General features: G+C 57.4%; 1 long non-coding RNA gene across 1 annotated transcript; it reads left to right on the top strand.

Moving 5' to 3' along the window:
• The first annotated feature begins 1733 nt into the window (after positions 1 to 1733).
• Positions 1734 to 7792, top strand: LOC141728073 (uncharacterized). The gene is made up of 5 exons (XR_012578758.1): positions 1734 to 2110; positions 2199 to 2940; positions 3558 to 3802; positions 4181 to 4202; positions 4290 to 7792. It is a non-coding gene; the product is annotated as an uncharacterized LOC141728073 (long non-coding RNA).
• Positions 7793 to 9476: the final 1684 nt, after the last annotated feature.

Here is a 9476-nt window from a genome sequence, read left to right as displayed (position 1 = left end):
AAGGGGGCAGGGGGGACCCTCAGGTGCTGGCTGCCCCCTGGGGCTGGGCAGAGCAGGGGTGGGCAATGGCCATCCCTGTGCAGTGGGGCTGGGCCATGGCTGGGCCCCACCCTTGGATGGCCACTGGCTTCAAGGAGCAGGAGTTATGGAGCCCCTTCCTGGCTGGCGCTCTCTTCCCCAGCTGCTCTTGCAGGCTCAGATCCTGCAGGGGATGAGCAAGAATGGAGAAGTCTGGAGCCCCCGGAGCTGCCATCCCCCAGGACTGGAGCCCCTTGCCAGCATGTGTCACCTCTGGGACAGGATCCCCCCATCGCAGAACACTCCCCTCCGCCCCCCCCACCCCCCCCCACCTGTGTGACACTCAGCACAAACGGCCTCTTCCTTCTTCTGCAGGACAGAAAAAGTGAAAGTGTTGGGGGGCACAGCCAGACACCCACATCCCCCACAGCCTCCCCAGCCCTCCCTGCAGACCCCTCACTGTTACTTGCCCCACTCTCGGGTTCCCCCAACCCATTCCCTACTCAGTTATTTCCCAGCATAATCAAGGAACAAACTGGGGCATTGTGAAATTGAGGGATCAAAGGGAGGAAATGGAAATGAAGAGTGGAAAAACCTCCTGGGAGCTGGGGGCACACAGACTCAGAGCACATCAGAGTCTCCCTGGGGTTACCCCCAGGCCATCGGCAAAGTTTGGGGTCTGTGCTGGGCTGTGGGTCACCCCAAAATCTGAGGCACTCAGGGAAGGGGTTGCAACCCATGGACCCACCAAGCCACTTCCCATCCCTGGCACCCCCACTCCCTTGGGAACCAAACCATGGGACCCCCATTCCTTTTGTCCCCCTTTCCTGGAGACCCCAACCCAGTACTCACATTCCCCAGGATCTCCATGGCCCAGCATCCCATTCCCAAGGAACTCTCTCCCATTTATTCCATCCCCTGAAATCCTCCTTCCCCCAGAACCTTGATTCTCCCAGGACCCCTCATGCCCACGAGATGCCCCATTACCCTGGTACCCTCATCACTATGACAACCATCACCTGACCCCAAATCCCTGGAGCCCTCATTGTTCTGGGACTCCCACCCCTAAGTTCCCCCAGCCCTGGGTACCCTCATTCCCATGGCACCTCCATCCCTGGTGACTCATCCTCCCTAGGACCCCAATTCCCCTGGGACCTGTCCCTGGCTCTTCAAACTCCCTGTGCCACTCACTCCTGGGAACCCCATGTCCCAACTTCTGCAACTCAACCTTGTCCCCATCCTGTCCCCACCCTCCCACAGCCTGTCCCCAGCTTGTGGCCACCCTGCCTCCACCAGGTGCCACCTACGCATGAGGAAGAGACCTGACCTTGCTTCCTTCCCCTTTGGCCATAGAGCCACCACCCAGGGGACAGCCACCCCCAGCAGTGAGTGACAGTCTGTCCACATGGCTGGAGACACCGGGATGGCCGGCATGTTGGCACTGCTCCTGTGGGGTGAGTGCCCCATGCATGGTACTGACACCCTGAGGATTGACCCCAGTTAGGCAGAGACCAGTGGGGAGGGGGCATAGGGGGGTTGCAGTGTCCCCTGGGGTCCCCAATGCCAGCAGGGCATGGAGCCCAGTGTGACCAGAGTTGTGGGGTGGCCATGAGGACAGGAACAGGGGAACTGGGATGTGGGGACAGAAACAGGGGGATGGAGATGTGGGGACAAGGATGTGGCAAAAGGAACTCTGAGGCTGCGGCAGCTGTGGGGAGGGGGACAGGGAATCAGGGATGCAGAGACAGGGACAAGGGTCACACACCATGTGGATTGGCCATAGGGACAGGTGCCATTTCACTGGGATCATGGGCACAGGGCCATGGCTTGAGGCCGTGGGGACAGGCGCTGTAGGGCTGGTGGAGGTGACCTGTGCAAACATGGGGTGTCCACAGTGTTTCCATTTCCTGCGTCAACCCATGATGACCAAGATGTCTCTGTGCTCGGGATGTCCATGCCACACCAGTGTTCCCATGGGGACGGTTTGAGGACAGACGCCTAACCTCATACCCCGGGTGGTGCTGTCCATTCAGTCACACCCCCACTGAACCCTGTCCCTTCTCCCTTCCAGCCCAGACCCTCGGCTTTGCTGGTGAGTCCTCAGGGGATGCCATGGCCCCACCTCGCTCTCCCCAGCCCCACGGTGGCCCTGGCAGGCTGGTGTCCCCTGTCACCCACAGGTGCCCAGACCACCCAGCTCCTGGTGGATCCTCCCTGGAGGCCGGCAGTGCTGTGGGACCAGGTGACACTGACCTGCCAGGGCTCGGGGACGGCCGGTGCCACCACCTGGTACCAGGATGGGCAGCATTGGTGGCAGGAGGGACCTGCCAACTTCACTGTCACCGCGAGTGTCATCTACAGGTGTGACAGACCTGGCACCGGGCTCAGCCCCCCCATGAGAGTCTTAAATGGTGAGGGGGGTTTGGGTGTCTCCAGCCTGGCACTGTGGGGACCCTGAGGGCTCTGGGGTGGCCCCACTCCATGGGTCACTTCCTGTGTGACCAAAGCCCGTCCCCTGCTCTGGGGACATACCAGAGCATCCAGTGTGGGGGAAACCATGCTGGAACTGGGGATCCCTGGTGCGCTGGGTGAGACCCAATGGAGGGATCCCCATCAAAAGGGGATATTCCGGTGTGACAGTACCCCTCTCTCCCAAAGCTCGCTTGGTGCTGCAGGTGCCGGCGTGATAGCTGCTAGAGGGGGACACGATGACACTGTGCTGCCGGTGCTGGCGGGACATGTCGGTCACTGAGGTGCGATTCTACCATGAGGACAAGGAGGTGGGGAGGTCCCTCACTGGGACCAAGCTGTCCCTGTCGCCTCTGCAGCTGAAGCACAGTGGCCGCTACCGCTGTGGGGGCCAGGTGGACTCCAAGGTGGCACCGTGGATGCTCTCAGCGCCGGTGACAGTGACAGTGCATGGTGAGCACCCCCACGGCTGGAACTCCAAACTCCTGACACCCCCAAAGACACCTCCCAGCAGACTCAGAGCCACAGTCCTCACCTCCCCTGTTCTTCCCTGAGCTCTTCCCTGTGCAAGTGCTGGAGGATCCCCCAAACCCACGGTGGGGTGCCCCCTGACTCTCAGCTGCCTCAGCGCCCCCAGCCCCCTGTGGCCCCCAGCCCCCTGCTGCACGTGTTCTACTGGGTTGGGCAGGTGGTGGGGGGCCCCGCAGGGGTCCTTCCAGCTGCTGCTGCCCACCATGGGGGTCTCCCACTTGGGGAATTACAGCTACCAGGTGTGCTCTGAGGGGGGGGCTCTGCGGAAGAGCAGCATCCAGCTCCGTGTCATTGTACACAGTGAGCGTGGGGATGGGCACGGGGAGCCCCCACAGCCTACTCAAGTGCCATGGTTGGGGACCTCCATGTCCCCCAGAAACATTGTTGGGTCACCCCGCCTTTGCCCAGTGTCCCCTCACCCCTCCCTGGTGTGACCCCATTCCTGACATCCCCCACCACACCCATCCCCTCCATCCCTATCCGCTCACACCGGCTGCCAGCCCCTCGCTGTGGCCTCAGCCCTGTCTGTGTCCCCGCAGTGCCCATGGACATTGCCACCATCACACCCGGTGTCCTGGAGCTGACACCGCGAGACACAGAGACACACAGGGACACAGGTGGGGTCACACAGTGTCACCAGGGAGTGCAGGACCCCTGGGGTCATGGGTGACCCTGATGTGTCCCCCTCTGTTTCTTGCAGTGGCTGCAGGGGTCAGTGGGGCCATTTTGTTCCTGCTCCTGCTCATGGGTGTCATTGTGGCCTGGCACCGGTGGCACCGCCTAGGTAGGTGACAGTGGGGGCACAGGGCTCCTGGGGATCACTGGGAAGGCCCCCAGAGAGGGGGGCCATAGGGCTGCACCCACAGCCCCTGACCAGGGAGGGGCTCAGCCCCCAGTGACCATGGCTCAGAGCCCTGGGGAGCTGTTGGAGCGTCCTGCAGGGATGTTGGGGGTTCTATCAGGGGTCTCCCCCACTGCCAGGCTCGGGGCTCTAGGGGCTCAGGGTGTTGGTGCAAGTGTGGTGGGTCAGGGATACTGGGGGTGCATCAGGGATACTGGGGGGACCTGGGGAGAATTGTGTATCTGGTGGTGGTTCAGCATTCCCAAGGGTGGATGGGAGCCCCTGGGTCTCCAAACTCACCTGTCTAGTCTTCCTTTGCAGATGCCAGGAAGCACCCGGAAAGGTGAGTGCAGGCTCCAGCCATGATACACCTTTTACCCAAACCCCCAACACCTCCCATCCCCTTCCACACACCCCCTTATTCCCACAGGACCCCCCCAGACCCCATGTCACTCCCAGCGGAGGATCCTCAGGCGATGTACATGGAGCTGCAAAGGCAACCATGGGAACCCAGCAACATCTATGACAACCTACACCAATAGTTGTGATGCTCTGGGATGTGGGAGGCACTGGGTGACGCTGGGGGTGCTCCCTCCATGCCTCTTGTGCTTGCTCATCCTTCCAAGGGATGTGGCCATGAGTCAGTCAGAGGATACACAGGGCATCCTGTACTCCCCATTTCCTTTCCCAGTACCCCCAAGGGCTCCCCCATCACTTTGCTGGTACCTGCAGGGGCTCCCCAGCCCCATCCAAGGGCCCAAGTGCCCTCAGGGACTGCCCCATTCTCTCCCCACAGTGCTTGCAGTACACCCAGGGCTTCCCCATGCCTCCTCTCACCACCCCTGTCCCATCCTGCTGTAAAAGGGGGAGTTAGGGAGGATTCTTGCTGAATGGTTTCTCTTATGAAAATGAAACACAAAAGTGGCAATATTATATCTGAGAACTGTTTATTGGTAAAGGAGGGTAAGCGTTCGTACTGAAGGAGGAGGGAAGGGAATAGAAAGGGAAAAGGATAGAGAGAGAAACAGAAGACAGGGACAGCGTTACCGTAAGGAGCCTGGGCGCTCTGTGGGCATCAGCTGGGCAGATGGAGTGTGTGTGCTGCAAGCCAGGGTGAGCCCACATGGCTGGGCGTGATTTCCAAGGACGGCACTTGCGTGTCTCTGGCATGGGCGAGCGATGGCTGCAGGCTGGCTGCTGCGGGCTGGTGCTGCGGCACTGGTGGCTCTGGGCTGGCTGCTGTGGGCTGGGGCTGCGGGGGCAGGTGCAGCAGGCTCGGTGCTGTGGGCAGCATGGGAAACGCAGCAGAAGCAGCGGGTGGGTGCAGGCTACATCCGCTCCATCGGGGAGGCAATGAATGGAAGAACGGGTGCGGACAGGGAAGATGGACCACCAGGAGGAAAAGGCGGTGTGGGGGGATATCGCTGATATTTTTGCCCAAGGACCAGGAGGAATGATGCCTCTGACACCATCTTATCAGAAGGCTAATTAATTACTTTATTATACCATATTAGTCTATATTATATTATATTACATCTAAACTGAATCTGCCAAGCACTCAACGGCACTCCACTGCACACGGACTCATGACAGTCAGTTTACTGTCCCCATACACACACACACCTGGATTCACCTGGTCAGTGAATCAAAACACTCACAGCAGAATCCAATTACCAATTCCCTTCAGGTAAACAATCTCCCACAATGCATTCCATTTGTGAAAAACAGAGGAGCAGAAAATGAGATGAGAATTGTTTGCATCACTTTTTGCTTCTCCCACTGCTTCTCTCAGGTTCAGAGAATGTCAATCCCACAGGGCAGGAGGGCCAAACTGACCCTCTGAGGGAGACGCTAATCCTCCAAGGAACCCAAAGCAAAACGTTCCTGTTGTGTCACAGTTTGCTGCTTTTCTTTGCAAAGGCTCCTCCCACAGGCTGATTTCCCGGACATTTTTTCCCAGACATTTTTCCCAGACATCTGTCCCACCAGCCAGTGGGGGTCACTCACAGCCCAATCACTGAAGCTTTCTCTCCCCTCATTCTCTGTTGCGTGAAGCCTTGCTGGGGAAGGGCTTCCCAGCACTTGTAGAATCCACAGAGTGATTTTTCACCTCATGTATAGCATGTTAGGACATAAATCAAAATCAGATTTGTTCCTCTTAACCTCATGTGCTTAGTGGCCCTGCAATCCCCCTCCCAGTGCTCCCACTAAAGTGGCTTACTGGTGCCCATTCCAGTTCCAAGGGGGCACCAGTAAGCCACTGGGACTTGGTTCCCTGCTCCTGGGACAAAAATGCAGCTCTTTGGTTAAACTAGGCAGAAATGGTGCTTCTTTGTTCAGCTCAGTCAAGGAAGCTGAACAAGGTGGGAACCTCCCTTGGAATGGAAAATACAATCCCAATCTCTCTGAACTATTACTACTTTGAAATTACAGGGCTTTTAGGCAAAGATGTGGCAACAGGAATAAAAATTCTTTACTAATATATATTGTGAGAAACAAGGTAATGGAAGTTGACTTTCGCTGGATATTATATGAAATGATATAACATTATTGATCATATTGTTGATCAAATACTGTGATGTTGTTGGGAAAGTGATGTGGATTGTGGAGGGGCTGATGTTGTTGGAGTGGCCATCCAAGGGTGGGGCCCAGCCATGGCCCAGCCCCACTGCACAGGGATGGCCATTGCCCAGCCCCGCTCTGCCCAGCCCCAGGTGGCAGCCAGCACCTGAGGGTCCCCCCTGCCCCCTTGGCTTTGATTCTGGCAGCTTTAGAGCTGCTACAAAGGTGAGGATTCTGTGGGGGAAAAAGTCCTGCCTGTGGTTTGCCCAGCCCTGCAAGAAGCACAAAGCCCAAAGGGAGCCCAAGCAGTGGCTCTGTGAGGGCCTTTGATGGTTTTCAGAACAGGGCTGGCTGGAAACCCCCCCGACAGGGACAGCTGTGAGGGACCAGTCCGTAAATGCAGCAATTGATCATTGCGTCACTGTTCCCAAGGGACTGAGAGAGCCCCAGAACTGCTGCAAATCCCACAACAATCTGCTCAACAACCTGACCTGGACCCTCCTCCTCCTCCCTGCCTTGCCGTGGATGGACAGTGGCTGGATGCCCCGCACCCACCACAGCTGCTCTCTCACTGCCCTCCACACCTGGATGGGGAGAGAAAATTGAGCAAAGGGTTCCTGGGTTGAGACAAGGACCAGGAGAGATCACACATCAAATCCTGTCCCAGATAAAACTGCCTCCGAATTAGAGACATGAATTGAATTTATTGCTGAGAAAATCAGAGCAGGATAATTCAAATAAACCCTTCCATACACCTTCCCCCTGTTATGAATAACTATGTAGTCATTGGCTTTCTCTATTATATTGATTTTTCAAATCATTTTAATATAATACATTTTTTAATCAGTTTTTAACTGCTTTTGATAGACTACAAATTTTCAGCCTCTTTACCCTAAAAGTGACTAAGTGACAATGGTGAGAATAACTCAGATAATTTTGTGAACTAGCTAATGTTGATGTAACGTACTGGTGGACTATCTCATCTGTATGAGAAGGACACATTGAAAAGAAACAAGTAAAAAACATCAAAAGAAAGAATGCAAAGAGGAATTTACCACTGATGCTTCGGACTGTCAAACCACAGAACATGGGGGGCCTTGTGAGGACATAAAATATATAAATTTAATCTGCAGTTGGTGTTTACTTTATGAAAATGAATCAAGGATCAAACCAAGCAAAAGAATTCCCAGACCACGTGAACTGGAAAGAATGTTTGAATATGTTATACGTACTCTCCTGAGTGTTTATTTCACCAATTCAATGAAAATGTATGTATGAAGAATTGTTCTAATTATCCGTGTGCCTCTGGCAATTGCCAAGCACCCAGCAGGCTGTTTACTGTCCCTTTTATCCCTTATTAAACATTTACAAATTTTAAAGAGTGAGCCTTGTTTCTCACACAGTTTGACCAAAAAACTGCATTTTGGGTACAATAAGAGGGAAAAACCTTTTGTGCTCCCCCAGCACTGGAAGGGGGAAGGAGGGGCCCCATGGGGTGTTGTGAAGAGGAAGAAGAGATCCCTGAGGGGAATCGATGTTCCCCAGTGCCCCAAGTGTCACAGCACGTCATTGCAGTCACAGGGGTCCCACTGTCCCTCCTGCGGTCTTGACAGCTCCGTGTTGGTCACCTGTGGATCTCGAGGAGGGGCAGGGCTGGGGGACACCTGTGGGGGCCCTGACAGTGACACCAGTTCTGGGGACCTGGGTAAGGGGGTGACACTCGTGGGTGACGTGTCCTGGTCTCCCCCTGTACTCACCCTCTGCCCCCTCAGTGCCCATGATATGGGTGTTGAGCACAGCCCCCTCCTGTGAGGAGGTCCGGGGGGGGGTGGAGGGGGTGGTCTGGGTGGTGTCTGGGGAGGGGAAAAAGCGGAGTCCCAGCCTGAGCCCCCCACTCACCTGTCCTGGAAATTCCTGGTGGCTGCAAGGGAAAGGGGAGGGGGTGACCGAGGGGACCCCAGGACCCCTTCCTGGGACCTCAGCAGCTTCAACCACCCATGGGAGCCCAAATCCCCACTGGACCCCAATTCCCACTGGATCTCTGATCTCTGCCCCCACTGTGGGGGATTCTCCTCACTCCAGGACTCCCTATCCCCCTCAATTGTCACTCACCTCGGCAGCGCCACCAGTGACAGCCCCCAATGACAGCCAGGAGCAGGAGCAGGAACAGGAGGGTCCTCCCGACATTCACAGCCACTGCTGGGGACAGAGGGGGACACACTGGGGTCACCCTGAACCCCAAGGGTCCTGAACACCCTGGTGACCCCATGTGACCCCACCTGTGACCCAGGGTGAGCCAGGTGTCACCTCCAGGGCCAGCTCAGGGCTGAGTGCCCGGAACACCCTGGCCCGTCCTGTCCCAGCTGGTTGGTGGCCACGCACTGGTAGGTGCCCAAATGTCCCACATCGATGTCCCTGAGCTCCATGAGGGGACCCCGGGCCACCTCCTGCCCATTGTACAGCCAGGTGAAGGTGACAGGGGCTGAGCCCACCTGCACCGAGCAGCGCAGGGTCATGGAGTCACCTGTTTGCACCTGGTGTGCCAGGGGACCAGGTGTGATGCTGGCATTGTCCACGGACACTGTGGGGACAGAGATAGGGCTGAGAGCACAGGGAGGGGCTGGCAGCCGGTGTGGGGGGATAGAGATGGGAGTGGATGGGTGTGATGGGGGATGTCAGGGATGGCGTCACATCACAGAGGGGTGAGGGGGCACAGGGCAGAGATGCGGGGAGCCAGGGCAGGTGTCTGGGGGACGTGGAGGTCCCCAGGGACTGCATCTGAGGAGGCTGTGGGGGCTCCCCATGCCCATCCCCGCACTCACTGCACACCGTGAAGCGGAGCCGGGCACTGCTCTTCTGCATGGCTCTGTCCTCGGAGTGCACCGGGCAGCTGTAATTCCCAGAGTGGGAGACCCCCACGGCGGGCACCAGCAGCTGTGGGGACCCCTGCGGGCCCCCCACCACCTGCCCGTCCCAGTAGAACGCGTGCAGGAGGGGGGCTCGAGGCCACAGGGGGCTGGGGGTGCTGAGGCAGCTGGGAGTCAGGGGCGACCCC

The sequence above is a fragment of the Zonotrichia albicollis genome, unplaced genomic scaffold, assembly GCF_047830755.1.
Source record: "Zonotrichia albicollis isolate bZonAlb1 unplaced genomic scaffold, bZonAlb1.hap1 Scaffold_83, whole genome shotgun sequence".
Lineage (NCBI taxonomy): Eukaryota > Metazoa > Chordata > Aves > Passeriformes > Passerellidae > Zonotrichia > Zonotrichia albicollis.
The sequence above is the reverse complement of the archived record's forward strand: the minus strand, read 5'-3'. Positions and strand labels throughout refer to the sequence as shown.